The sequence below is a fragment of the Armigeres subalbatus genome, chromosome 3, assembly GCF_024139115.2.
Source record: "Armigeres subalbatus isolate Guangzhou_Male chromosome 3, GZ_Asu_2, whole genome shotgun sequence".
Taxonomy (NCBI): domain Eukaryota; kingdom Metazoa; phylum Arthropoda; class Insecta; order Diptera; family Culicidae; genus Armigeres; species Armigeres subalbatus.
In genome coordinates, this window is record NC_085141.1 from 51,722,654 (window position 1) to 51,750,066 (window position 27,413).

A 27,413-nucleotide genomic window follows, 5' to 3' on the forward strand; every position below is an offset into this window, starting at 1 on the left:
AACAATAATGTAGTCAGCATGAATCGGAAGCGGAGGCTGTGATGGATCGGAACGAACTATGATTACACGGTATTACACGGATTATAAAATTCCGAAATAATCTAAATCTGTAGTAGAGGTATAAGAACACCAGAGAACAGGAACATCTCTGAGCGTTCCATGCAGATCTCTATTACATTGCTTCCACGGGTCGAGCGATGCCAAATTACCGATATTGGCTCGAGCAACAGCCTGTTATATGTATATGTGCTAAGATCTTTTTTCCATTCTAAGAGAATACGCAGATACACCATAAAAAGGTTCGGGACTTATCAACTGTCAACATGAACCAAGTCTTACCTTGTCAGCATATCTCCTTTTCGGTTTCCTTCAATGCCACAACGGCAACATTCCCAAATGAGATTAGACGTGCTGCTAATTTCGAAGCATTCAATGCTGCTTGACTGTCAGAGATTATGCAACCATTTGAGTGCCTGTAATTTCGACGAGGGCACAAAATGGAGCATGTCGGCATAGTCTGAACGTTAGCTTAGAGCAGCGATTCTAAACCTGGGGTACATGTATCCTGGGGGTACCTTCGCCGGGCCCAGGGGGTGCTTCGGACAAAAATGCATAATGGCGGATATGTTACAATTTTAATCAAACTTATTGATAAAGTTTTGATATATGTATGCATATTTATTTTTTATTTCAAGAAGCTCGGAAGCCTCCTTTCAAGGGGGCCGGAAGTTTCAATTTAAGAGGCCCAGAAGCCTCCTTTCAAGAGGCCCGGAAGCCTTCATTCAAAAGGCCCGAAAGCCTTCATTCAAGAGCCCCGGAAGCTTCCATTCAAGAGGCCCGGGAGCCTCCATTCAAGAGGCCCGGAAGCCTCCATTTAGGAGGCCCGCAAGTCTCCTTTCAAGAGGCCCGGAAGCCTCCTTTCAAGAGGCTCGAAAGCCTACTTTCAAGAGGCCCGGAAGTCTACCTTCAAGAGGCCCGGAAGCCTCCTTTTAAGAGGCCTGGAAACCTCTTTTCAAGAGGCCGGAAAGCCTCCTTTCAAAAGGCCCGGAAGCCTCCTTTCAATAGGCCTGGAAGCATCCTTTCAAGAGGCCCGGAAGCCTCCTGTCAAGAGGCCCGGAAGCCTCCTTTCAAGAGGCCCGGAAGCCTCCTTTCAAGAGGCCCGGAAGCCTCCTTTCAAAAGGCTCGGAAGCCTCCTCTCAGCGGCTTAACATTGAGCGGCTACAAGACGGTAGACTAGCCCAAGACTACGCGCAGCAGCTGGAAGTTGCACTCCCAACGGAAGAGCAGCTAGGCGCAGCATCTCTTGAAGATGGCTGGAGAGATATTCGATCCGCCATTGGAAGCACCGCAACCGCTGCACTAGGCACGGTGGCTCCGGATCAGAGAAACGACTGGTATGACGGCGAATGTGACCGGAAGCCTCCTTTCAAGAGGCCCGGAAGCCTCCTTTCAAGAGGCCCGGAAGCCTCCTTTCAGGAGGCCTGGAAACTTTCCTTCAAGAGGTCCGGAAGCCTCGTTTCAAGAGGCACTTAAGACTCCTTTCAGAAGGCCCGGAAGCCTCCTTTCAAGAGGCCCAGGAAGCCTCCTTTCAAGAGGCCCAGAAGCCTCCTTTCAAGAGGCCCGAAGCCTCCTTTCAAGAGGCCCAGAAGCCTCCCTTCAAGAGGCCCGGAAGCCTCCTTTCAAGAGGCCCGGAAGCCTCCTTTCAAGAGGCCCGGAAGCCTCCTTTCAAGAGGCCCGGAAGCCTCCTTTCAAGAGGCCCGGAAGCCTCCTTTCAAGAGGCCCGGAACCCTCCTTCCAACAGCCCCAGAACCCTCCCTTCAAGAGGCCCCGAAGCCCCCCTTCAACAGGCCCAGAAGCCTCCTTTCAAGAGGCCCGGAAGCCTCCTTTCAAGAGGCCCCGAAGCCTCCTTTCAAGAGGCCCGAAGCCTCCTTTCAAGAGGCTCGAAATCTCCTTTCAAGAGGCCCGGAAGCCTCCTTTCAAGAGGCCCGGAAACCTCCTTTCAAGAGGCCTGGAAGCCTCCTTTCAAGAGGCCCGGAAGCCTCCTTTCAAGAGGCCCGGAAGCCTCCTTTCAAGAGGCCCGGAAGCCTCCTTTCAAGAGGCCCAGGAGCCTCCTTTCAAGAGGCCCGGAAGCCTCCTTTCAAGAGGCCCGGAAGCCTCCTTTCAAGAGGCCCGGAAGCCTCCTTTCAAGAGGCCCGGAAGCCTCCTTTCAAGAGGCCCGGAAGCCTCCTTTCAAGAGGCCCGGAAGCCTCCTTTCAAGAGGCCCAGGCCTCCTTTCAAGAGGCCCGGAAGCCTCCTTTCAAGAGGCCGGAAGCCTCCTTTCAAGAGGCCCAGCCTCCTTTCAAGAGGCCAGAAGCCTCCTTTCAAGAGGCCTCGGAAGCCTCCTTTCAAGATGCCCAGAAGCCTCCTTTCACAAGCCCCGAAAGCCATCTCTCAAGTGTCTCGGAAGCCTCCTTTTAAGAGGCCTGGAAGCCTCCTTTTAAGAGGCCTGGAAGCCTCCTTTCAAGAGCCCCGGAAGCGTCCTTACAAAAGCCCCGGAAGCCTCCTTTCAAGAAGCCCGGAAGCCTCCTTTCAAGAGGCCCTGGAAGCCTCCTTTCAAGAGGCCGGAAGCCTCCTTTCAAGAGGCCCGGAAGCCTCCTTTCAAGAGGCCCGAAGCCTCCTTTCAAGAGGCCCGAAGCCTCCTTTCAAGAGGCCCGGAAGCCTCCTTTCAAGAGGCCCGGAAGCCTCCTTTCAAGAGGCCCAGGCCTCCTTTCAAGAGGCCCAGAAGCCTCCTTTCAAGAGGCCCAGAAGCCTCCTTTCAAGAGGCCCAGAAGCCTCCTTTAAAGAGGCCCAGAAGCCTCCTTTAAAGAGGCCCAGAAGCCTCCTTTAAAGAGGCCCAGAAGCCTCCTTTCAAGAGGCCCGGAAGCTTCCATTCAAGAGGCCCGGAAGCCTCCTTTCAAGAGGCCCGGAAGCCTCCATTCAAGAGGCCCGGAAGCCTCCTTTCAAGAGGCCCGGAAGCCTTCTTTCAAGAGGCCCGGAAGCCTCCTTTCAAGAGGCCCGGAACCTCCTTTCAAGAGGCCCGGAAGCCTCCTTTTAAGAGGCCTGGAAACCTCTTTTCAAGAGGCCGGAAAGCCTCCTTTCAAAAGGCCCGGAAGCCTCCTTTCAATAGGCCTGGAAGCATCCTTTCAAGAGGCCCGGAAGCCTCCTGTCAAGAGGCCCGGAAGCCTCCTTTCAAGAGGCCCGGAAGCCTCCTTTCAAGAGGCCCGGAAGCCTCCTTTCAAAAGGCTCGGAAGCCTCCTCTCAGCGGCTTAACATTGAGCGGCTACAAGACGGTAGACTAGCCCAAGACTACGCGCAGCAGCTGGAAGTTGCACTCCCAACGGAAGAGCAGCTAGGCGCAGCATCTCTTGAAGATGGCTGGAGAGATATTCGATCCGCCATTGGAAGCACCGCAACCGCTGCACTAGGCACGGTGGCTCCGGATCAGAGAAACGACTGGTATGACGGCGAATGTGACCGGAAGCCTCCTTTCAAGAGGCCCGGAAGCCTCCTTTCAAGAGGCCCGGAAGCCTCCTTTCAAGAGGCCCGGAAGCCTCCTTTCAAGAGGCCCGGAAGCCTCCTTTCAAGAGGTCCGGAAGCCTCGTTTCAAGAGGCACTTAAGCCTCCTTTCAAGAGGCCCGGAAGCCTCCTTTCAAGAGGCCCGGAACCCTCCTTTCAAGAGGCCCGGAAGCCTCCTTTCAAGAGGCCCGGAAGCCTCCTTTCAAGAGGCCCGGAAGCCTCCTTTCAAGAGGCCCAAGCCTCCTTTCAAGAGGCCAGAAGCCTCCTGTCATGAGGCGAGGAAGCCTCCTTTCAAGAGGCCCGGAAGCCTCCTTTCAAGAGGCCCGGAAGCCTCCTTTCAAGAGGCCTGAAACCTCCTTTCAAGAGGCCCGGAAGCCTCCTTTCAAGAGGCCCAAGCCTCCTTTCAAGAGGCCCGGAAGCCTCCTTTCAAGAGGCCCGAAGCCTCCTTTCAAGAGGCCCGAAGCCTCCTTTCAAGAGGCCCGGAAGCCTCCTTTCAAGAGGCCCGGAAGCCTCCTTTCAAGAGGCCTGGAAGCCTCCTTTCAAGAGGCCCGAAGCCTCCTTTCAAGAGGCCCGGAAGTCTCCTTTCAAGAGGCCAGGACGCCTCATTTCAAGAGGTCCGGACGCCTCCTTTCAAGAGGCCTGGAAGCCTCCTTTCAAGAGGCCCGGACACCTCCTTTCAAGAGGCTCCGAAGCCTCCTTTCAAGATGATCCGAAGCCTCCTTTCAAGAGGCATGGAAGCCTCCTTTCAAAAGGCTCGGAAGCCTCCTTTCAAGAGGCCCGGCAGCTTCCTTTCAAGAGGCCCGGAAGCCTCCTTTCAAGAGGCCCGGAAGCCTCCTTTCAAGAGGCCCGGAAGCCTCCTTTCAAGAGGCCCAGAAGCCTCCTTTCAAGAGGCCCGGAAGCCTCTTTCAAGAGGCCCAAAACCTTCTTCCAAGAGGCCCGGAAACCTCCTTTCAAGAGGCCCGGAAGCCTCCTTTCAAGAGGCCCGGAAGCCTCCTTTCAAGAGGCCCGGAAGCCTCCTTTCAAGAGGCCCGGAAGCCTCCTTTCAAGAGGCCCTGAAGCCTCCTTTCAAGAGTCCCCGAAGCCTCCTTTCAAGAGGCCCGGAAGCCTCCTTTCAAGAGGCCCGGAAGCCTCCTTTCAAGAGGCCCGGAAGCCTCCTTTCAAGAGGCCCGGAAGCCTCCTTTCAAGAGGCCCGGAAGCCTCCTTTCAAGAGGCCCGGAAGCCTCCTTTCAAGAGGCCCGGAAGCCTCCTTTCAAGAGGCCCGGAAGCCTCCTTTCAAGACGCCCGCCAGCCTCCTTTCAAGAGGCCCGGAAGCCTCCTTTCAAGAGGCCCGGAAGCCTCCTTTCAAGAGGCCCGGAAGCCTCCTTTCAAGAGGCCCGGAAGCCTCCTTTCAAGAGGCCCGGAAGCCTCCTTTCAAGAGGCCCGGAAGCCTCCTTTCAAGAGGCCCGGAAGCCTCCTTTCAAGAGGCCCGGAAGCCTCCTTTCAAGAGGCCCGGAAGCCTCCTTTCAAGAGGCCTGGAAGCCTCCTTTTAAGAGGCCTGGAAGCCTCCTTTTAAGAGGCCTGGAAGCCTCCTTTCAAGAGGCCCGGAAGCCTCCTTTCAAAAGGCCCGGAAGCCTCCTTTCAAGAAGCCCGGAAGCCTCCTTTCAAGAGGCCCGGAAGCCTCCTTTCAAGAGGCCCGGAAGCCTCCTTTCAAGAGGCCCGGAAGCCTCCTTTCAAGAGGCCCGGAAGCCTCCTTTCAAGAGGCCCGGAAGCCTCCTTTCAAGAGGCCCGGAAGCCTCCTTTCAAGAGGCCCGGAAGCCTCCTTTCAAGAGGCCCGGAAGCCTCCTTTCAAGAGGCCCGGAAGCCTCCTTTCAAGAGGCCCGGAAGCCTCCTTTCAAGAGGCCCGGAAGCCTCCTTTCAAGAGGCCCGGAAGCCTCCTTTCAAGAGGCCCGGAAGCCTCCTTTCAAGAGGCCCGGAAGCCTCCTTTCAAGAGGCCCAGAAGCCTCCTTTCAAGAGGCCCAGAAGCCTCCTTTCAAGAGGCCCGGAAGCCTCCTTTCAAGAGGCCCGGAAGCCTCCTTTCAAGAGGCCTGGAAGCCTCCTTTTAAGAGGCCTGGAAGCCTCCTTTCAAGAGGCCCGGAAGCGTCCTTTCAAAAGGCCCGGAAGCCTCCTTTCAAGTGGCCCGGAAGCCTCCTTTCAAGAGGCCCGGAAGCCTCCTTTCAAGAGGCCCGGAAGCCTCCTTTCAAAAGGCTCGGAAGCCTCCTCTCAGCGGCTTAACATTGAGCTACTACAAGACGGTAGACTAGCCCAAAACTACGCGCAGCAGCTGGAAGTGGCACTCCCAACGGAAGAGCAGCTAGGCGCAGCATCTCTTGAAGATGGCTGGAGAGATATTCGATCCGCCATTGGAAGCACCGCAACCGCTGCACTAGGCACGGTGGCTCCGGATCAGAGAAACGACTGGTATGACGGCGAATGTGACCGGAAGCCTCCTTTCAAGAGGCCCGGAAGCCTCCTTTCAAGAGGCAAGGAAGCCTCCTTTCAAGAGGTCCGGAAGCCTCCTTTCAAGAGGCCCGGAAGCCTCCTTTCAAGAGGCCCGGAAGCCTCCTTTCAAGAGGCCCGGAAGCCTCCTTTCAAGAGGCCCGGAAGCCTCCTTTCAAGAGGCCCGGAAGCCTCCTTTCAAGAGGCCCGGAAGCCTCCTTTCAAGAGGCCCGGAAGCCTCCTTTCAAGAGGCCCGGAAGCCTCCTTTCAAGAGGCCCGGAAGCCTCCTTTCAAGAGGCCCGGAAGCCTCCTTTCAAGAAGCCCGGAAGCCTCCTTTCAAGAAGCCCGGAAGCCTCCTTTCAAGAGGCCCGGAAGCCTCCTTTCAAGAGGCCCGGAAGCCTCCTTTCAAGAGGCCCGGAAGCCTCCTTTCACGAGGCCGGGCAGCCCCCTTTCCCGAGGCGCGGAAGCCCCGTTTTAAGAGGCCCGGAAGCCTCCTTTCAAGAGGCCCAGGCCTCCTTTCAAGAGGCCTGAAGCCTCCTTTCAAGAGGCCCGGAAGCCTCCTTTCAAGAGGCCCGAAGCCCCCTTTCAAGCGGCCCGGAAGCCTCCTTTCAAGAGGCCCGGAAGCCTCCTTTCAAGCGGCCCGGCAGCCTCCTTCCGAGAGGCCCGGAAGCCTCCTTTCAAGAGGCCCGGAAGCCTCCTTTCAAGAGGCCCGGAAGCCTCCTTTCAAGAGGCCCGGAAGCCTCCTTTCAAGAGGCCCGGAAGCCTCCTTTCAAGAGGCCCGGAAGCCTCCTTTCAAGAGGCCCGGAAGCCTCCTTTCAAGGGGCGCGGGAGCCTCCTTTCAAGAGGCCCGGAAGCCTCCTTTCAAGAGGCCCGGAAGCCTCCTTTCAAGAGGCCCGGAAGCCTCCTTTCAAGAGGCCCGGAAGCCTCCTTTCAAGAGGCCCGGAAGCCTCCTTTCAAGAGGCCCGGAAGCCTCCTTTCAAGAGGCCCGGAAGCCTCCTTTCAAGAGGCCCGGAAGCCTCCTTTCAAAAGGCCCAGAAGCGTCCTTACAAGGGGCCTGGAAGCCTCCTTACAAGGGGCCTGGAAGCCTCCTTTCAAGGGGCCTGGAAGTCTCCTTTCAAGAAACCCGGAAGCCTCCTTTAAAGAGACCCGGAAGCCTCCTTTCAACAGGCCCGGAAGCCTCCTTTAAAGAGGCCCGGAAGCCTCCTTTCAAGAGGCCCAAGCCTCCTTTCAAGAGGCTCGGAAGCCTCCTTTCAAGAGGCCTGGAAGCCTCCTTTCAAGAGGCCCGGAAGCCTCCTTTCAAGAGGCCCGGAAGCCTCCTTTCAAGAGACCCGGAAGCCTCCTTTCAAGAGGCCCGGAAGCCTCCTTTCAAGAGGCCCGGAAGCCTCCTTTCAAGATGCCCGGAAGCCTCCTTTCAAGAGGCCCGGAAGCCTCCTTTCAGAAGGCTCGGAAGCCTCCTTTCAGAAGGCTCGGAAGCGTCCTTTCAGAAAGCTCAGAAGCCTCCTTTCAAGAGGCCCGGAAGCCTCCTTTCAAGAGGCCCGGAAGCCTCCTTTCAGAAGGCTCGGAAGCCTCCTTTCAGAAGGCTCGGAAGCGTCCTTTCAGAAGGCTCGAAAGCGTCCTTTCAAGAGGCCCGGAAGCCTCCTTTCAAGAGGCCCGGAAGCCTCCTTTCAAGAGGCCCGGAAGCCTCCTTTCAAGAGGCCCGGAAGCCTCCTTTCAAGAGGCCCGGAAGCCTCCTTTCAAGAGGCCCGGAAGCCTCCTTTCAAGAGGTCCCGGAGCATCCTATCACGAGCCCCGGAAGCCTCCTTTCAAGAGGCCTCCTTTCAAGAGGCCCGGAAGCCTCCTTTCAAGAGGCCCGGAAGCCTCCTTTCAAGAGGCCCGGAAGCCTCCTTACAAGAGGCCCGGAAGCCTCCTTACAAGAGGCCCGGAAGCCTCCTTACAAGAGGCCCGGAAGCATCCTTTCAAGGGGACCAGGAAGCCTCCTTTCAAGAGGCCCAGGCCTCCTTTCAAAGGCCCTGAAGCCTCCTTTCATGAGGCCCTGAAGCCTCCTTGAAAGAGGGTCTGAAGCCTCCTTTCAAGAGGCCCGGAAGCCTCCTTTCAAGAGGCCCGGAAGCCTCCTTTCAAGAGGCCCGGAAGCCTCCTTCAAGAGGCCCGGAAGCCTCCTTTCAAGAGGCCCGGAAGCCTCCTTTCAAGAGGCCCGGAAGCCTCCTTTCAAGAGGCCCGGAAGCCTCCTTTCAAAGGCCTGGAAGCCTCCTTTCAGAAGGCTCGGAAGCCTCCTTTCAGAAGGCTCGGAAGCCTCCTTTCAAGAGGCCCGGAAGCCTCCTTTCAAGAGGCCCGGAAGTCTCCTTTCAGAAGGCTCGGAAGCCTCCTTTCAGAAGGCTCGGAAGCCTCCTTTCAGAAGGCTCGGAAGCCTCCTTTCAGAAGGCTCAGAAGCTTCCTTTCAAGAGGCCCGGAAGCCTCCTTTCAAGAGGCTCGGCAGCCTCATTTCAAGAGGCCTGGAAGCCTCCTTTCAAGAGGCCCGGAAGCCTCCTTTCAAGAGGCCCGGAATCCTCTTTTCAAGAGGCCCGGAAGCATCCTTTCAAGAGGCCCGGAAGCCTCCTTTCAAGAGGCCCGGAAGCTTCCTTTCAAGATGCCCGGAAGCCTCCTTTCAAGAGGCCGGAAGCCTCCTTTCAAGAGGCCCGGGAGCCTCCTTTCAAGAGGCCCGGGAGCCTCCTTTCAAGAGGCCCGGGAGCCTCCTTTCAAGAGGCCCGGGAGCCTCCTTTCAAGAGGCCCGGAAGCCTCCTTTCAAGTGGCCCGGAAGCTTCCTTTCAAGAGGCCCGGGAGCCTCCTTTCAAGTGGCCCGGAAGCTTCCTTTCAAGAGGCCTGAAAACCTCCTTTCAAGGGGCCTGGAAGCCTCCTTTCAAGAGGCCTGGAAGCTTCCTTTCAAGAGGCTTGGAAGCCTCCTTTCAAGAGGCCCGGAAGCCTCATTTCTAGAGGCCCGGAAGCCTCTTTTCAAGAGGCCCGGAAGCCTCCTTTCAAGAGGGCCGGAAGCCTGTTTTCAAGAGGGCCGGAAGCCTCCTTTCAAGAGGCCCGGAAGCCTCCTTTCAAGAAGCCCGGAAGCCTCCTTTCAAGAGGTCTGGAAGCCTCCTTTCAAGAGGCCCGGAAGCCTCCTTTCAAGAGGCCTGGAAACCTCCTTTCAAGGGGCCTGGAAGCCTCCTTTCAAGGGGCCTGGAAGCCTCCTTTCAAGAGGCCTGGAAGCTTCCTTTCAAGAGGCCTGGAAGCCTCCTTTCAAGAGGCCTGGAAGCCTCCTTTCAAGAGGCCCGGAAGCCTCCTTTCAAGAGGCCCGGAAGCCTCCTTTCAAAAGGCGCGAAAGCCTCCTTTCAAGAGGCCCGGAAGCCTCCTTTCAAGAGGCCCGGAAGCCTCCTTTCAAGAGGCCCGGAAGCCTCCTTTCGAGGAAGCCTCCTTTCATGAGGCCCGGAAGCCTCCTTTCAAGAGGCCCGGAAGCGTCCTTTCAAGGGGCCTGGAAGCCTCCTTTAAATAGGCCCGGCAGCCTCCTTTTAAAAGGTTCGGAAACCTCCTTTCAAGAGGCCCGGAAGCCTCCTTTCAAGAGGCCCGGAAGCCTCCTTTCAAGAGGCCCGGAAGCCTCCTTTCAAGAGGCCTGGAAGCCTCCTTTCAAGAGGCCCGGAAGCCTCCTTTCAAGAGGCCCGGAAGCCTCCTTTCAAGAGGCCCGGAAGCCTCCTTTCAACAGGCCCCGAAGCCTCCTTTCAAGAGGCCCGGAGGCCTCCTTTCAAGAGGCCCGGAGGCCTCCTTTCAAGAGGCCCGGAGGCCTCCTTTCAAGAGGCCCGGAGGCCTCCTTTCAAGAGGCCCGGAGGCCTCCTTTCAAGAGGCCCGGAGGCCTCCTTTCAAGAGGCCCGGAGGCCTCCTTTCAAGAGGCCCGGAAGCCTCCTTTCAAGAGGCCCGGAAGCCTCCTTTCAAGAGGCCCGGAAGCCTCCTTTCAAGAGGCCCGAAGCCTCCTTTCAAGAGGCCCGAAGCCTCCTTTCAAGAGGCCCGAAGCCTCCTTTCAAGAGGCCCGGAAGCCTCCTTTCAAGAGGCTCGGAAGCCTCTTTTCAAGAGGGCTGGAAGCCTCTTTTCAAGAGGGCTGGAAGCCTCCTTTCAAGAGGCCTGCAAGCCTTCTTTCAAGAGGCCTGCAAGCCTTCTTTCAAGAGGCCTGGAAACCTCCTTTCAAGAGGCCTGGAAGCCTCCTTTCAAGAGGTCTGGAAGCCTCTTTTCAAGAGGCCTGGAAGCCTCTTTTCAATAGGCCTGGAAACCTCCTTTCAAGAGGCCTGGAAACCTCCTTTCAAGAGGCCTGAAAACCTCCTTTCAAGAGGCCTGGAAGCTTCCTTTCAAGAGGCCTGGAAGCCTCCTTTCAACATGCCTGGAAGCCTCCTTTAGAAACAGGAACGGAACATCGATTGAGAGGGAGTGTTATCTTAATAGCAATCGGCTGCAAGCGTTTCCTTGATACGGAACGTAGTAACACCCTTGGTAACCAGTTTGTTACAGTGAAAAGCTTTAGTTAGTCGAGTTTGTACAATTCCATTTAATTCCACTACTTTATTGTACCTTTGACAGATACGTTTTTCGACCTCAACAGTAAGGCCGTCTTCAATGTCTCGTACTTGACTCGACTTGAAGAAAATGATCGCAGCTTACACTATTTATACTAGGCGTAGGTACATTAACTTATTTTACTACGGTGCTTACTTCTACTCGCTTGTAGCTCCAGCTGTGCGTAGAACGCTTCTTCCTCGTCGTCGGGTCTCCCTTCGTGTAAGCGCAGTGCACGTTGATGATGCTATAGTTGAAGAAACGGCCTTGTATCTTCAGCTTACACATCCTTGCGTTGATTGGCTGCCACCCAATCATGCGTTGGCACATCTTGTCCAGCACTATGAAGCCGGTTCCCAGCTCGTTGGTGGTGCCACAGTCTAGAGAATAGAAGATAGCCGCTCGATGCCCGCTTTTCCACACAGAATCTTGTCGCAACCAGCGAAGCCTAGCGACTTGCAGTCCCATGTTCCAAGCTTCTAATCGTAATCCTTTATTCGTCGCCTAGGTCTTTGGCGAATACATCGAGTCGTATTATCTCTTATATTGCTCGTAATTATTGGTTTTCCAGGCGACATATTGGGCCTGCGCAAACCTCCTGTCTCGTCGGAGGGCCGTCGTGTCAGGTCTGTTTTGTGTCCCACCTGACACCAGGACTTGGGCTTGTGCGCTTTGGGTGGCACACGGTCGGCCATTGGTGAGACCTACTTGCGGATAGATGCAGCTTTTTATAGGAGTTCAACAGGGCCCACTGTCAAACGCCACCACATCCTAGGCAAGCCCCACAATTCGCAGATGGCCAGGGGAGGGATCGTCAAGCCCTTGGATATAGTCCATACTGTCCAGAAAACGAAATACGCATCTGTTGATACAAAAGTGAATATAGCGGAAGTAAATGGAAGAGTGAAGTATTTTAACCTAACTTCGGAGAAAGTTCGCAAACCTTTTTCTAAAACGGTTTTAAAATTCAATGGCTTTTCAATAGTTTCTTCCACTTACTAATTTTATTCCGTGTTTGCTAGACTAGGGTGTTAAGCAAAAGGACCTATGAATGAAAAATAGGTTTTTATGGTAACTAATTTGAACCTTGAATTTTGCACGGGGTGTATCATCACAGCTAATAAATAGGATAACAATATACTATTCCGGAAACCATCTGAGAAGTTATTGTAATCTACGTAACAATAATAATATTTCAACAGAAACCATTTGAACACGATGCATCGGATACTAATTTAACTGGCCTAAATAATTTATTGTTCTATTGATTTTATAAGTCGTGTATAGAAATATTTACATAAATATGATGCTGCTGAATTTTCGAATCTGTAACAACAATTAGTATCAATTACACTTCTAAATTACTCGTCAGCCCCATTACTAACATCAGTCTGTAGGAAATCAACGTTACAACAAAAACAGATGAAGTGATTTCGTAACAGGAGAAACAAACATTTTTCAATCTTGACAGTTGATGCAAAAGTAGTATCTTGACATTTTTAACTATTATCGATATTTCGAAGCTAAAATTAGGTATACTGTATAATCAATAAATTATAGAAATTATTAAACTTCTTACCTTGGTAGTGAATTGATGACAGGAATATTCCAATTCAAAACTTTATTCTGAAAACGAACCCAATCGATTTTTTTGTTCAAACAAAAACAACAGTTTGCTGCTGAGAAGACACAAAATGCAAAAAAAAAACACACTTTGATTGCCACCGAAGTGTTTTCCACTAAATTTTACAGACTTTTACTGTTTTATTTTTCCAACCTCCATTGAAAAATCACTCCAACGAAAAACCATTTCCGCATACGCTATCGAAATTTCCTTCAACACCTTGAAAACACTTCCATTCCCCGATGAAATAAAAATATTATTCACTTTTCCACAGCGACGAAGACGACAGTCGCCATTGTATTTTCTGCGAACGAAACGAAAACAAAATTGTCCCAATCACAAAGTAATGGCCCTTGGTTCCGATCCAAGGCACCCGTCGCGACGATGAGCCGTGCGCGCTATACTTCCTGTTCGTCCCGTAATCCGTTTTAATTTCCGAAGTAGGTTCACATTTCCGCGTTTCCGCTACCTTTTGTCCCACCACGGGACAACCAAAATGGAATCGAATCGAATTTTTGCGGACTGATGATTAAACTTTTGTTCGGTCACTAGATATTCGTTTCGTCGTTTCAGCAAACTGCGCCGCACGCTAAGAACCGTATCGAACGACTGTCGTTCACGTAGTGACGGGAGGAAGATTGCTCATCCCCAGCCATCGACATAAGTGGAAAAGGGATGGATAGTTTTTCTCTTCGTTGTTTGATTCTTTTGAAAATTTGGAGCAAAACAAAAAAGAATAGTTTGACATTGACATTTAAAATGTCTATTTTCAGTAACCGCGGTAACGCGTTGTAACGTGCACTGTGGCACCAAAACATTCTTTAATGTGTTAAAAAGTTCTCATACACAGCAAAAAGAATTGTAAAATGCATCGATGTAACACATACGATATAACAAACCGAGGAAAAAACTAAGTAAACGTTGAAACTTCTCTTCTTCTTATTGGCATTACATCCCCACACTGGGACAGAGCCGCCTCGCAGCTTAGTGTTCATTAAGCACTTCCACAGTTATTAACTGCGAGATTTCTAAGCCACACTGAGCTTAATTACCATCTAAATTTTATGTGCAACGCACATATATTTTTGCAATGAAGCTTTGCAAATAAGTTTTATGAATCATGCACATAAAACTTGAGAATTTGATGGCTCTTTAATTTTATGTGCAACGCACATATAAAATAAATGCACTTCTAATATAATTTATTTGGCTTTTCCAATATACTCTAAATGCAACTGCAAATGTTATTCCAAACGCATTCTGTTTAGTTTCTTGTTGGTTATAAAAAAGAATATACAAAAACACAAGGCATTTGAATGACTTTTTTTATTTTATGCTAAAATAATGTCGATGATGATTACAATCAAAGCTTCCCAGTAGCAACACAATTGCCATTGTGGTCAATGCAAAGCATCTGTTGCAGGATCATTATTTGAGTGCGGATATGGGTAATGCTGTCATGGCTGAGAGGGAATCGGCCCTGAAGGAGAGGGTATTGGGTAGAGTAATTGGGTGGCGGCTGCGTTGTAGGTGACCCTTGATGTAAAACATAGATGGGAACGGTGCCGTAATCTTCAACGTGGATGATCCGTGGTTTTGTGTTTTGATTTCGGATTTGTTACTTTTTGACTTGGTTGAAGAACCGATGTTTTCGGTGGGGGATTATATATATCCGGCGATCTTTTTTCCGAACCCGAGGAAATGTTGACGCGTTTAATCAGTAGCGATGATTTGCTCAGAGGCCGTGAAAGACTGGTGGTGATTCGGCTTTTGGTTGCTAGAAAAGATTCAGCACCTGGTGACAAATTTCCTCCAGAATTTCTATTGGCACTTCCTGAACAAACATCACCTCATCGGCCAGAAAAATCAACCGGTCGCATACTGGGGGAAGGTTTCGAAGTCGTTTCATTCCGGCTTGAAGGCGTATACCTGAAGTCCTTTCTCTCGAAGTATTGAAAATGGCAGCTATCTTTTTCACCGGCAAAATAAGAAAGCGGAAAGCGAACTGGCTGCTGTTAAAATTGTCAAATTGTCAATCCATGGTCCAAGGCATCCACAATCCACACAAGTCCAAGGCAAGCATTTCAACTAAACTGGAAATAAAAACTTATTACTAGATATTTATTCTATGCGTAAAACAGAATTAGCTTACACTTTCCCGCCATCAGAGAAAAAAACAAGCGACCAAATGATCGAGTGACCAACATTCCACCACAAAAATGTTTATTAGTTCGCTATTGAGTTTTATGTGCAGGTGTTGATAATTTTCAACTATCAACCCTTGCACATAAAATTCACTAGCAGGTCTAATCGTATGTAAATAGATTAAAGTTGAAATTCATATATTTGCATATTAAATATTGCAAATTTTGCGCCGTGTTCGACTCCCATGCAAAAAATATTGTCCCACCAAAATATGTTCCCACCAGTTTCTCCATATATGGATGACGACTCCACTGCAAGAAAAAGCTATTTGGGGTGTGAGATAAGGTGCAAGAATGATGTTTTGGATTGTGCTTTCGCTAATTTCTATAGAATTGGACGTGTGAGCATTTGTTTTGGTACTTCGACAAATTTGCACGGGAGTCTATTCTTCGGTGAGAAAAGCAATATCGTTGTTGATAAATAAATTTCAAATGCTGCACATGAATACGTGATAACGCTAGTCGATTCCTTTTTATATGATCCTCGCACATACAATTTAATGGAGATCAGACCTGCAGGTTACCATTTTCGCATTCGTATATCATGAGGCTAGCACGATGATACTTTTATGCCCAGGGAAGTCGAGACATTAAACATTGAAAAAAGATGTAATATAGCGTTTATTTCCATGTATTATTACATCGCTTATAAATTACACAAACGAAAAATCGCCAGTGAGAATTTACATTGCATTTGTGTAATAATAATATTAAATGCTAATTGCATTAGATCATTAGAATTAGAGGCCTGAATAAGAGAAACGCGGATAGGTATGTGCCGCCAATCGAACCGTCAAAAAACTGCAGCCAATCGAGCAGGAGACCTGTCAAGCAGCCAAAATGTAGGCTCAAATACTGAAAACGGCCAAATTCGATTTTATTTCATTTTTCAATAAACTAAATTGAATGTATTTACATTAGTTTGCAATAATATATGCTAGTCATTAATAGATTATGAAATGAAATTCCATTGTTTATTAGATTCTATTGTTATATGATGTGGACACATAAAATAGCGGATTGTGAGATTTTATCTACATAAACCATTTCTTTCTTTTCATGTGTTGTTCTTTGATGAAGAAGATTGAATGCAGTGTTGGCAGAGTCATATTTTCTATCCGCGTTTCTTTTATTCAGGCCTCTAATTAGAACGATGTATTTAAAGATGCATTTATTCATTGACTGTCAAGCAACGATACATTATTTCATCACGGCGGAAATACTTCGGAATTGTAATTGTAATTTATAAACTATACGTGAATCCACGTATTTACAACGGAAATCCTTTCAGAATCGCGACGAGAATCCTTGAGAGATCGCGACGGGAATACTTTCGGAATCACGTCGGAAATCCTCCGGGATCACAACGAAAATCGCGACGGAAATTCTGTCTTTTTCGACAGGAATACTTTCAGAATCCCGACTACAATAGTGATAGGAATCTTTCTGGAATCGCGACGGAGATACTTTCAGGATTGCATCGAGAATTTTTTCGTGATAGCAATGGGAATCCATTCGGGAACGCGAAGGGAATTATTTTGGGATAGCGACGGGAATATTTTTAGTATCACGATAAGAATCCTTTCGGGATCCGAACGGGAATCCTTTCAGGAGCACGACGAGAGTCCTTTCGGGATATAAATGAGAATAATTATGGGATCGGGAATCCATTTGGGAGCACGACGGAATATTTTTCGGAATCGCGACGGGAATCTTTTTGGAATCATGCCTGGAATACTTTCGGAATCGTGATGGGAATCCTTCCGCGATTGCGACGGGACTCCTGAGATCGCGACGCGAATCCTTTCAGGAGCGCGACGAGAGTTCTTTCGAGATCTTGAAGGGAATTCTTTCGGGATCGCGACGAGAATCTTTGTGGGAGCACGACGAAAATCCTTTCGGAAACTCGATGGAAATCCATTCGGGATCGTGACGCGAATCTATTCGGGTTATCGATGGGAATCCATTTAAGATCGCGATGGGAATACTTTCGGAATCTTGATGGGAATCCATTCGGAAGCGTGATGGGAATTATTTCGGGATCTCGATGGCAATTCTTTTAAAATCACAACGGGAATCCTTTCGGAATCACGACTGGGAATCCATTCAGGAGCGAAACGCGCATCTTCTCGGGATCTCGAATCCTTTCAAGATCGCGACGAGAATTTCTTCTGGAGCACGATGGAAATCTGTACGCGAACGATCTTGGGATTGCAAAGAGAATTATGAAGTGAATCATCTCTAAATTCCAGAGATTCTTCTTGGGTTTCCTAAGTAATTTCTCTTGGTATTGCGAATTTTATTTTCTTGGGATTCCTCTTGGAGGTTTTCTCGGATATAGGAAGAAATCATTCAGGGTTTCAGATCTTTTTAAATTAAAAGAAAACCTTCAACATTATGGAAGAATTCGTTTAGGAAAGGTTCCCTTTCGGAATTCCACATGAATTCCTCTTTGGAATTCCAGACGATGCATTCAACGGGTTGCATCGATTTCGATGTAATCAAGACAAAATTTTCAAAACGACTTATCTGCTTTTGTAAACAAAGATTCAAACGACGATTTGACGAATCTGATAGCTCTCCCACGCAAACCAACACCATCAACAGGTAGCGGAAACCTTCAACTACCTATTGGTGGTGTTGGTTTGCGTGGGAGAGCTCTCAGATTCGTCAAATCGTCGTTTAAATCTTTGTTTACAAAAGCAGATAAGTCGTTTTGAAAATTTTGTCTTGTAATATTCTTTTTTTGCTGTGTAGAGCACTGCAAGGAAAATTATCTTTCTCTTTCGTTTTTCATAAATTTTGACATTTACTGGCCTTATTTTCTAATTTCTTTGCATCGAGAAATAGACAGTGCAGTGCCCTATGAACTAAATCACGATGACGACACGTACCGATTTTCTGTAATAGGGTGAAGCCAGAGTAGACGCGACGCAGTGCAATTTGTCAGTTTATTTATAATATTTTTTGTTTCTTCGCGTGAGTCGCCGCGCGTCTACTCTGGCGGGACCGAAGAAGAAAATATCCCCTGCGGGTAATGTTTACAAAAAATGAACCTCGGCATTAAGAGCAGCTTACCTAACTGTCAGAGGTTGAGTCAGAAGTGCTCTGTAGTGATTTGCTATTGCGTTTGAATCATATTATTCCGTACGTCAAACAAGACCGAAAATGTTGAGGAACCTTTTTCATCTATTTTTAAATTTCAAATTAAACAATGATAAGAAAATTATTTTGAGCTTTTTAGTGGAATGTCTTCACTTGTCATAAGACGAGTTAATACAATCCCATTGAATTCCACCACTTAATTGTATCTTGACAGATACGTATTTCGAGCTCAAATGTAAGGCCGTCCTCAGTGTCTCGTACTTGACTCTCTCGACTTGAGTCGAGTCAAGTACGAGACACTGAGGACGGCCTTACATTTGAGGTCGAAATACGTATCTGTCAAGATACAATTAAGTGGTGGAATTCAATGGGATTGTATTAACTCGTCTTATGACAAGTGAATTAAACAATGTTCCTTTCGACTTTTGAGTCGGAAGAAAAACTTAGGCGTTCATCGTTCCCTAAAAGAAAATCGATTATCGAATTTTAGAGCTAGATTACCGGGCGTATTAATACTATTGTCTATGCGAGTCATCGCTAGAACATCGCTGGACCGTCGCTCAACCAGCGATCGCTTTTCAGTTTGGTGCTGCAGCGATGCATTGAATTTGCCTGCGTCGCTGGAGCACTTTCTGGAAAGGATCGCCAGCGACCAGCGACGTTTCAGTCGAGCGACGTAGTTGAGACAAGTTCATACATATTCTTGATTTTATCTGCATCGACAACATTAGCCGTTTGGCAGCGCAGTATCATTACTTGACACTTTACCGGTCGCGACTGACAGGTGACCAAATTTGGTACTAAACTACTCACTATTGAGTAGAAAAAAAAGAGCGTGTTTATCTATCGTTTATCTTCGCAGTCGAGCCTGCGAGACCGCTGCAGCCTCGACTGCAGCATTCTAAAAAAAGATAAGCTCCCCGGATAAAAATTTTCAGTAACTTGTATGACATAACCCATTGAAATACAATAGATTGTGTGGAAAACAATACAAACTATTGTATGCTTTTTGTAAAATGTTCACGGTTGTAAAAGATCTTTATTGTACGTACATTAAAATAACAATATATTTAAATGTTTCCGATATATTCTATTATATTTTTATTGTTCGCTTATGTTTAGTATAGCTCATCCAAAAACTAAACAAATTTTAAAAGTATTCGGTTTGGATGATCTGGAAATCCGTCTAATGTTATTGAATTAATATATTTTGGAATATTTCATGGATTTATTATATTGATGAAATAACAATAGAAAGCAATAAAATTACAATAGCTTTTGTTAAATAAATAAAAATGTTATACCAATTCTCAAGTATATATTTTCATATTGCAGGTCTTGTTGCAGGTCTAGAAATGTTATGCAATACAAATTTGATTTAAAAAAAAAATGAAAGGGAACAAAAACTTTTGCTTTTCATTTTACTCGGAGAATGGCTGGATTCATTTGACCGTGTACAGTTTGTTTATAATTAGTGAAGAGATGAAAATAATGAAACTGTATGGTGCAGAAAGTGTCTTTTTCATTACAGTTTCTGCTGCTGGGCAAGCGGTAGATCACTATGGCTTCTGTACCGTGGTAAGTATCTGAAGTGTTGAAGCGCGTTAGAGCATACTGTACTGTCATTTTAGATTAGTCACTCTTTTTCGCATCGGTCACTATTTTCGGTATTTTCGGTTATCATTTTGGTGGCTGCATTCCGTATCGGTGACGTTCGACGTTTGATAGTTCATCAAATAGTAGCGCTGTTATTTGGTCAATTTGGTCACCTGTTAGCTGCGCTACTGTTTTAGCAGCGCGTTTAGTAGCGATCGGTGAAGTGTCAAGTAATGATACTGCGCTGACAAACGGTTTATACTCACCACTGGTAATCGTAATCTTATACAGAAGCCGTTCGATAACTGCAAAATGTTTACTTTTCAGTTAACGAATGCAGTTCGATAACTGCAACGCATTCTAGACGTCAAACGGTTGTCAATCGACGTCAGATGCAATAGAAGAGCATCTAAATGTGCAGCGCAATGCAGCTGTCATTGAGTCTGACACCAGTTTGAAGTTTAGCGATCCGATAACTGCAAAACTGTTGCAACTATCGAATTGCAGTTAAATGACTTGCAGTTACCGAACGTCTACTGTATTACAAAAGTTCAATGTATGTAATGTACGCAGTGGTTCATCCCGATCAAAAAATAAATGAAAATTTTATCACCATACTACCTGATGACATGCCTGGTAACATGTGTACTTGTTTCTTTACAGAAATGAAGCTTATGATAAATAAAATACTGCTGCTTGCTGGTCACTGATTCAAGATCGTTCAGTGGCTACCATTGGTCAATCTCACCAACGGGATATAATAAGAACTGATGCAGGTATTTTTTTCTTTTCTTCTCGACGTATTTTTTCTAATAAAACTGACATTCTTCTATAATTTACATTTTTCACAGGTCTATTGTATATTGTCTATTCGGAACAAAGTTAGTATGCTTTTTAAATCGATGTTGGATTTTTCTCCATATACAGGCAACCCACTCAACTGGAAGTAGTGCGCTGGATTCGTCTAAAGATATGCTAAACAACCGAAGGAAAATAAAATAATTTGTGAAACAATTAATTGTATTGTATTTTTATTGTAATATTGTAGTATAATGTATTCTAAATCCTGTTGTATTTCTATTGTAAAACAATAGAAACAGTAATTGAAAACATTTAAAACACAATGTTTTCTATTGTTTTGTCGCTCGAAAACATCCCATTGAAGAACCGTAAAATCAATTGTTTTGCTCCGAATTTTGTATGGAAAATTTTCGATTTTTTTATTGTAAAGATACATATCAACCCCCCTTTTTAATTGTAAAAGTCCCATTTACCATTCATTTTATAGTGGAAAACCATTATTTCTCATGTGATTTTATTGTCAAAATTCCATTATATTCAATGGTAAAAATTATGCTTTAAATGGTGTTGTAACAATAAAATTTATGGTATTTTAATGATATTTTTTATCCGGGTCGACAATAATATGACAGTGCTGCGTGGGTGATTAAAACTCTCGCGCGACGACCGATGATGATGCTCTTAGGACCTCAAACTGGGTTGTTTTATAGGTTAGCGTGCAAGGCAAGAATGAGCGTGTTGCGTTACGAGCGTTACCATTTTCAACACCCTGCACATTTTTACATTTTTTATTTTGATCTTCCTTTCGGTTCTTGTAAATGTTTTTCTCTTTCTTTCTCAAAGGGGTTTTGAATCCCTCGCATCGCCACACAGCTTGCTGTGCTCGTCGGTAGTTTTCTTCACTCATTCGTGTCGGAGCTGTCAAAAGCGGTAGTCGATTTTCGTGGATTTTTGGCTCGTTGGTCCGTGTGGCGAGCCTTTTCGGAGAATAGTTTGAAAAAGTGGATTTTGCTTTGAAAAAAGTGAGGTTTTTAATCTTTGAATAGGTAGTTATAGAATGGATTATAATTGAACTGGTAAACTGTGAAATAAAGAAGTTAAGGGCGAGGATTCGGAAAATTTAGATTTAAAAGAAGGCGCGTGGTTGATGTGCTGGAGAATAAAAAACAGTAAAAGTGCGGTTTTGATAACGATCTCCGAATTGTTTACAACTGCTTATCAGTAGAAGTGTAAAAAATCAACTTTCAAACCGTACATGTACGTGCAACTTCGAAGTGTGTTACGTCGACGTTCTGGCCCGTGAGGAAAAAATGTGAACAAGATCACTCGCTGGCCGCAGCAGGAATCGCGTTTTTCGTCTCTCACCCTCCGTCATCGTCATCTTCCGTCGTCAGTGGCGGTAGAGCACTGCTTTGTCGTTCAGTCAGTGTGGTGGCCACCAACAGCAGTAGAAACAAGGGCCCCAAAACGAAAGTGAGCAACACACACAGGGATTCAGAGGCACCAGCACAGCCAGAGCGACGAAGACAACGGAACTGTGTGTGCGCGCGCGGTGCAGAGGCCTTGGCTTCCGTCATCATCATCATCAACATCATCACCCACCGCCATCGCCGTAGTCATTGAAGCGGTAGGCGCTCCGCTCGGATGGTCGGTCGCGTTACGAGACCAGCAGCAGCAGCAGCAGTAGCAACAGCTTTTGCCTTACCTTGCCTCGTTGCCGCCAGTTAGTTTCGGTCCGAGTTTTAGTCCGCAGAGTAGCCTATCCCGAGAACCTTCGTGTGTGCGTCCGTCCGTCCGTCTGTACATCCGTCGTCGTCGTGTCATCGCCGAGGGGTGCCATTCGAAGACGGTTCTGCCCATGGTGGCGTTCGAGAACTGGACGGACACATTTGCGCTGCTGCTTCAAGTGTTGGACAGGGAGAAAAAAGTGTGTGGCTGTTTTCTGAGGGTAGACGATAGCCACGACGGTCTTGATTTGAATTTTTAAAAGTCTGCTCGAGGCACGTTTGCACTTCTATACAACACGAAACACAAAACAACAAAACAAAGTGAAGTGCGGTGGTGTTTTGTTGTTTAGGAAGAAAGGAGGAAGCATAGTTAGCAAAATTTGTGCGTTCCTGTAGTGAGAGAGCGTTTAATCAGAAAAGGGATTTAAAAGTGTGGTGGCTGAACTTTGTACGGACGCAAGTGGATTAGGAATAGGAGTAAACTTATTGCACATTGGCTGTTGCAAGCAGTGGGTGAGAAATACAAGTGATTTACGACCTCAAAGGTAAGTCTCTTTATTGCAGTTTTTTTTAATTTTTGCTTTATAAAAATATCATAATATTTATGCATGGTTAATTTAATTAATTATTATGGTTTAATCTTATATAATCGAATAATATACAATCAGGATTTTTACACTAAGGTTATATCATTTGACGATTTAATTCAGTTGAATTTAAATATGTCAAGATTTTTTTGTTTTCCAAAAAGACGTTTTCATGAGCATGATGACCGTGATGACATTTCGCAGTTGCTACTCCGTGATTGACCAGACCAATCGCAATTGCACAAGGAACCAATCTCAATGTGAACAATCCGAGAGCTCTAGTATTTTTAAATGGTCGAAAACGGCGCTGGCCACGTCCTCACGGTCTATCGGGGATGAAAAGGAATTGATGATGCAATCACTCGCCCACTGCCAACCGAGAACACTTCTGCACTCGCCACGAGTTCATGAGTAATTTTATTGGAATCTGGGAGTTACGTTCTATGGCAGAGGTTCGTCTTGGTTAACGGGTTGCCAATGTGATAGTAATGAAAGGGTGGAGGCACAAAAAGTATTCTAATTGGATGACGGAACGAGCCTTCTCGCTCATTTCTAATTCAAACAGTTGCTAGAACTATTCAAGTTGTAGGTATAGGATAGAAGATGGAAACGGTATGAAAGGCTATTTCCAGTTCTAGCGATTGCTAGAACATGAGAAATATATAGAAAAATTCAAAGTAGGAGCAATGGAACGGGCCTGGGATTGCGCTCATGACCTCCTGCACATGAGGCAGAAGTGGTAGCCATTTGACCAAGCCAACCAAGCCGATTATTTGCTTTCCGAAAAGACGCTTTCGGCCAATTTCTGTAACTGCAATAATAGTTATCAAGTTGAGTTATTTGTATTTTTAAACTATCACGTTTAAACGCCAAAATTTTGATAATAACGTAACTGTGTTTTACTCATTGAGGTCTGGAATGGAATGCCCAAATGAATTTTCCGTGGAGATTCGCAGAAATAAATTTACAGAGTCACCGGGTTTACCGGTTTACCGAGAGGCTTCCGAGCCTCTTGAAAGGAAGCGTCCGAGCCTCTTGAAAGGAAGCTTCCGAGCCTCTTGAAAGGAGGCTTTCGAGCCTCTTAAAAAGAAGGCTTCCGAGCCTCTTGAGAGGAGGCGTCCGAGCCTCTTGAAAGGAGGCGTCCGAGCCTCTTGAAAGGAAGCGTCCGAGCCTCTTGAAAGGAAGCTTCCGAGCCTCTTGAAAGGAGATTTCCAAGCCTCGTGAAAGGAGGCGTCCAAGCCTTTCAAAAGTAGCCTTCCGAAGAAGCCTCTTGAAAGGAGGCTTCCAAGCCTATCGAAAGGAGGCTTCTAAGCCTCTTGAAAGGAGGCTTCTGAGCCTCTTGAGAGAAGACTTCCGAGCCTTTTGAAAGGAGGCGTCCGAGCCTCTTAAAAAGAGGCTCCCGAACCTCTTGAAAGGAGGCTTCCGAGCTTCTTGGAAGGAGGCTTTCGAGCCTCTTGAAAGAAGGCTTCCGAGCCTCTTGAAAGGAGGCTTCCGAGCCTCTTGAAAGGAGGCTTCCGAGCCTCTTGAAAGGAGGCTTCCGAGCCTCTTGAAAGGAGGCTTCCGAGCCTCTTGAAAGGAGGCTTCCGAGCCTCTTGAAAGGAGGCTTCCAGGCCTCTTGAGCGGAGGCTTCGGACCCTCTTGAAAGGAGGCTTCCGAGCCTCTTGAAAGGAGGCTTCCGAGCCTCTTGAAAGGAGGCTTCCGAGCCTCTTGAAAGGAGGCTTGCGAGCCTCTTGAAAGGAGGCTTCCGAGCCTTTTGAAAGGAGGCTTCCGAGCCTCTTGAAAGAAGGCTCCCGAGCCTCATGAAAGGAGACTTCCAAGTCTACTGAAAGGAGGATTCCGAGCCTCTTGAAAGGAGGCTTCCGAGCCTTTTGAAAGGAGGCTTCCGAGCCTCTTGAAAGGAGGCTTCCGAGCCTCTTGAAAGAAGGCTCCCGAGCCTTATGAAAGGAGACTTCCAAGTCTACTGAAAGGAGATTTCCAAGCCTTTTGAAAGGAGGATTCCGAGCCTCTTGAAAGGAGGCTTTTGAGCCTCTTGAAAGCACGCTTTTGAGCCTCTTGAAAGGAGGCTTCTGAGCTTCATGAAGGAGGCTTCCGGGCTTCCGAACCTCTTGAAGGCAATCGTCCGAGCCTCTTAAAATGGGGCTTTCAAGCCACTTAGAAGTCACTGATCATCTTTTATGCACACCTCTAAGCCTCTTGAGAGTAGTCTTCCAAGCCTCTTTAAATATGAATTCTGAGCCATTTGAGAGGAAGCTTTCGGCCAGAGGTCGTACAGACTGAAAACTTAGCACCTAGTAGACCAGCATTTCGGAAGGAGGCTTTTGAGAAGTATAGAAGGATGCTTCTTATTCAATTGCAACGAAGCAACTAAGCGTTTCGGAAAAAAGCCTTTATGTTTCTCAAATGGAGGGTCCGTAACCTTAAGGGTCTAGATTTTAGTTCAGACGCATATTCTTAACAAATTATTTAACATTTTGTTTCGAATAGGAAGATTGCAATGAGGATTTTTTAAATTTGTTCATTAGACTTTTTGATCGCACAGCTCTTCATACACTCTTCTGGTTGCAGAGGGCAGGCCTCAAGGCTTTGATTCAATGATCGCCGTGCATATTATGTACAAGTTAATTTTTTAAATAAAAGAATTACACGATTATCAACACTTTATTAATAAGTTTTGATTGAGTTTGTAACTTTGTCCGAGGTATAGGCTGATCAGATCATTTCGGTGAAAAAACGGGGCAAATACGCATGCAAAACGGGACATGTCAAAAAACCTTCTAATAAAATTCAAGAGCCATGGAAATTTTAAAATGTATGGGCCTAATTGCCATTTCCGTGTAAGAGAAATATTCTAGAGTGAAACATTTACCATCATAACCTCTAATCTAATCTAATCTAATCGAACACAAACGCAGCCAGTACAAAGAAAGCATCCTGGAAAATTATTGAGTTAGATGACGCCCAATAATTTTTCTTGTCAATATTGAGGCTCACAGCATACCAGTGGTATGACATAAACTTCAAAGCGGCCAGGCCCACTGCGTTGTGTTTGCCGCAGAGATGATTCTTCGAGATGTATCGTGTTCAATAGTCACTTCAACATGATACATATCACGAATCTACAGGGGTTGAAGGATGCGTGGACATACCGTACCATACGCACCGCGCTCTTTTTAAGTTCTTATTTTGGTAGTTGTATATAAATAAATATGTAGTGAAATGAATAACATTATAAGAAATTATATCAAATACAACGTCAACTAGGAGCCGAAGTTGACTCGGGATGTACATCTCTTGTAGAAGAAGCTGGAAATTGTAAAGAATTTATTTATTATTTAGAATGTTATATATCAGATAGCAGTTTATGTGCCAGGAAGTCGTCTACATAAAGGTTACATGGCAGGTTGTGAAGCTTTCCTTCCTGGGATGTTTTGTAGTGGGCTATGAAAATGTTAAATCAGTATTAAGGTACATAATACAATAATATAAATATATAAAAGCATAAAAATATGATTTTTTTAAATATGAAAATAAGAAACATAAAATATAGTGTAATAATAGAATAAAAATTGCTATATGAAAACTAAAAAAATATGAAAACATGAAACTAAAAAATGAAGATACACAAATATGAGTACATAAAAACATGAGAATATGATAATATTGCAAATGTAAAAATATAAAATGTGATATTAAAGTATTAAATTTTGAGATCTAAAAATGAGATAATATAAAAATATTAAAACACAAAAATATAGAAGATGGAAATATGAAAGTATAAAAAAAATATAATAAAAATATAAAAATACAAAAATATGAAAACGGAAACATGAAAATATAGAAATATGTAAATATGCTAATTAAATTATAACAACATGAAAGTATGAAAATATAAGAAAGGCAAAAAAATTAAAATATGAAAATTAAATATTTCAAATTACTACAACATCAAAATATGATATGAAAAAATACAAATATATGAAAATACAAAAGTATAAAAATATGAACATATGCAAGTATAAAAATGTGAAAGCATAAAAAAAGGCATCATAATGTGTATATGAGTATAAAAATAGGAAAAATATAAGAGTAAGGAAAATATGATAATATAAAAATATTATAATATGAAGGTGTAATAACATGAAATTATATAAATATGAAAATACAAAAATATAAAATATAAAATATGAAAAATATTAAAACATAATATATCAAATTTGAAAGTGGAATGTTAAATTTAAAGAAATAAGAAAATATGATAATATTATAACATCATAATATGAAAATTTTAAGACACAAAATAATAAAATGTTAAATATGAAATTATAAAAATATAGAAATTAAAAAAAATAAAATGTAAAAATATGAAAAATAAATATAATGAAATATGAAAAATAAGTATAATAAAATATGGAAAATAAATTTATTACGAATATATAAAAACACGAAAGCATGGCATTGCTCCGGTATATTTCGTGGACTGGAAACTAGTGATACTCATGTTTCCTTTGAAATCTCTGTTCAGATTGCTATCAGAAATCAAGATGGGTGTAATCCTTAATTTCAATCTGTGACAAAAATGACAAAAGCATTAGAATTACTATTCCTGGCCACGCTTCTCTGTACCGTTACTAGGGAGAGAAGGAATAAGTACCACGGAGATGGATATTGGGAAGGTATTCGTTGGGTCAGGATGTGCCTGTAGCTGGCACTGTGACCATGGTAGAACTTACCCCGTAACACACCACGAAGAGGTATCTACCCAGCATTACGGGTAACATTTACCATCATAACCTCTATTGTATTAACTTGTGGAATAATACTTAACTACAAATATTTCACTCTTCAAAAGGACGAGGACAAAAACATGAAGTAACAGAAAATTACGCATCTTCCAATATTTAAAAAAAATTGGGAATTTTGAAATTTTATTTTAATCTAGTCTTAGACATGCATCAAGGATTTTATTATTGACCAATATCAAAAACTTCTTCGATTGTGAACAATTGAAAATAACAATCAATAGTCAAAGTACCCTGCCTAAGGCCGGTTTTGAGCTTTTAGATGGCTAATAAAAATAGTTTTAGGAAAAATATCAAAAGACAAATGTGAAAAGAGCAGTAGGGTGAGATTATTGATTTCTCGCTTAACTTTTCAAAAGGACCTAAGTAACATTTTTTTCATGAATTAATTTGAATAGCCCAATCAACAGAACAACATGAAA

At 45.6% G+C, this 27,413-nt stretch overlaps 2 protein-coding genes across 4 annotated transcripts in view; one reads left to right on the plus strand and one right to left on the minus strand.

Moving 5' to 3' along the window:
• Nucleotides 1-12,802, minus strand: part of LOC134225217 (E3 ubiquitin-protein ligase RNF13) — a 40,727-nt gene extending 27,925 nt beyond the window's left edge. The window contains exons 1-2 of one of the 3 annotated variants that reach the window (XM_062705097.1): nt 12,326-12,802; nt 12,128-12,224 (exon numbers count right to left, since the gene is read on the minus strand). The gene's annotated coding sequence lies outside the window, so the exon portion shown is untranslated. Of the gene's footprint in view, nt 1-12,127 lie in introns of all 3 variants that reach the window. The other 2 variants (XM_062705096.1, XM_062705095.1) reach the window with 2 other exon arrangements.
• A 7,974-nt stretch (nt 12,803-20,776) lies between these two features.
• The window catches only part of LOC134225916 (uncharacterized), a 70,988-nt gene continuing 64,351 nt past the window's right edge, over nt 20,777-27,413 (plus strand). Inside the window, exon 1 of the mRNA XM_062706356.1 lies at nt 20,777-22,150. The gene's annotated coding sequence lies outside the window, so the exon portion shown is untranslated. The remainder of the gene's footprint in view (nt 22,151-27,413) is intronic.